This window comes from Crocuta crocuta, unplaced genomic scaffold, assembly GCF_008692635.1.
Source record: "Crocuta crocuta isolate KB4526 unplaced genomic scaffold, BGI_CrCroc_1.0 scaffold179, whole genome shotgun sequence".
Lineage (NCBI taxonomy): Eukaryota > Metazoa > Chordata > Mammalia > Carnivora > Hyaenidae > Crocuta > Crocuta crocuta.
The window spans coordinates 3,978,025-3,980,031 of record NW_027551568.1 but is presented as its reverse complement, the minus strand read 5'-3'; the positions used below and the strand labels follow the sequence as shown (position 1 = coordinate 3,980,031).

Sequence of the window (2,007 nt, the reverse complement as noted above, 5' to 3'; positions counted from 1 at the left end):
CCTGGGGGGGAGATTCAGTTTTCTTCAAGGGACTGTCTCTGAGGGTCTCTCTTTCTCCTTGGGCCGCGAAGCTTTCATCCCCGTCAGCCCACAGGCCTCATGAGAAGTAGGGAGAGGAGACACCACCCCAGCTCCTTAATCTTTCCAGACCCTTCCACGCGAAGCCCCCCCCTTACTTCCCCGACCAATATTTCGCCTTACTGCTGCTTCCCTCGTGGGCTCGCTGTGGAAGACCTTCCAGGCTTTTCTCTCAGCCCCAGACCCGGCCTGCTTTCCTTTCCATCAAGCGAGCCGGCCTCTAGGGCCTGGTGCCCGTCCTGCAGCCCGCGAGTCCTTGCTCTGCTCTCCGCTCTGTAGGGACGCGGTTCCACCAAGCCCCGCCGAGGCGCCCGCACGGAGGTCGCCAGCCTCTAAAAACCTCAGTTTGTCCTGAAATGCGTTGAGGTGCATCGAGCATCGGCTCAGAGCACGCTGCCCAGGCCCAAAGGGCCCTGCAGGAGAGCGAGGCCCCGGCTCTGGCTTCGAGCGGCCTGCGGTCGTTGGCGCCGGGAGCTCTTCCCTAAGTTCCGGCCCTCGGTGGGGAGCCGTGTCCCGACCTCACTGGTCGGGGCGCGGACGCCCTGACCCTGCGTGACCCAGACCTGCCCCCGCCTCACTCAGTTCCGCAGACCCCCAGCACCTCCGTCGTCACGTCCTTCTTCCAGGCCCAGCTCGGCGGCGGCTGTATCTCCAGCATATTTCCGGAACCTTCCCACTGCTCACAACCTTAGTCCAGGCTGGTCTTTATCTCTTGCCGTGACCGCCTCTGGGGCCTCCTCGCTGGTCCTTCTGCTTCGTCCCTGTGTCCTCAGCCCATGCCGTGCCCCGTGACCAGGGTGACCTTTGCAGACATGTGCCACCCCATCGGCGCTCCGGGGCTCCGGGTGCACCCAGAGTCCATTTCACGGCCGACACAGCCCTCAGCTGCTGCCCCTCTGATCCCTTTTGACCTCTTCTGCCTAGAGTGTCCCTGGCCTTTCTGCTTCCATCTCAGAGCCTCCGACAGGCTTCCCTCCGTCCCCTCCCTGCTTCTCTCTGCGGCCGTTGCCAAAAATAGCTGAGGGGGACCCAGCGCTCTGCCGAGTGCCAGGCGCGGTGCCGAGCGGTCTGTTTCTCGTGAAATCTTCCCAGGAGCCCTGGGCAGCAGGTTTTGAAACAAATGGCTGGACGGCAGAGCCCGTGCACCCAGCGCCCTGCTCACTAGTCCGCGCTGCCTTCCCCGCACACCGCGGGGCACGCGTAGGGACTGACCCGTCTGTGGCGTCTTGGAGGAAGTGCGGGGCTGGAGGGGACGCTCTCCAAAGCTCACAGGGAGCACCTGGGGAGTGTGTTAAAATGTGGCTTCCGAGTCCAGTGTTAGGAGAGACAAAGCTGGGGGAGGAGGGACTGCCCCGTGCCGACGCCGTCGTGGGGTTTGGGGGGGGCGGGGAGGCCAGGAGTCTGCACGCTGACCAGGCCCAGGGGCTGCCCGACCGGGGGCTCTAGTATCTCTAGCTGTGCGCTCCTGGGCCACCTGCTCTACCCGCTGGACTTCACCTGCTTCCTTGTCGCGAGGTTCCCTCCCGGGCTCACCTCTGGTCGGAGCACGTAAGCAATCCGTCCCACACGGGCCAGATGTAGCCCGTTCCAGGGGAGGCTCTGCGCTCCGGCCTCGGCACGTGCTCTTCACGGCAGCCCTGGGAGCGGGGTTTTAGTTGACAGTCGAGGGACAGTCCCTGGAGGACTTCAAATACTTGTCCGGGACACCTTGGCTTTTCTCCCTTCAGAGCCAGGGCTCAGGGGCAGGCCTGCCCGATCCCGAAGTCAGGGCCTTAACCTCTTGGCCTAAGAGCATTAGGTGCTGTGGCTCGGAGGCCGGGAGCTTACCGGTGTGGCCGGCCTGGGAGGGCTTCTCAGGCAGAGTCCGGCCCTGCAGGGGGAGGTCAGTATGCAGGGGAGGGGGGGAGCGGGGAAGGGACCAGGGGAGGG

General features: G+C 64.5%; 1 protein-coding gene across 1 annotated transcript in view; it reads left to right on the top strand.

Moving 5' to 3' along the window:
• Nucleotides 1-2,007, top strand: part of TADA2B (transcriptional adaptor 2B) — a gene marked incomplete at its 5' end in the record, with an annotated part of 27,084 nt that overhangs the window by 786 nt on the left and 24,291 nt on the right. The window lies entirely within an intron of this gene.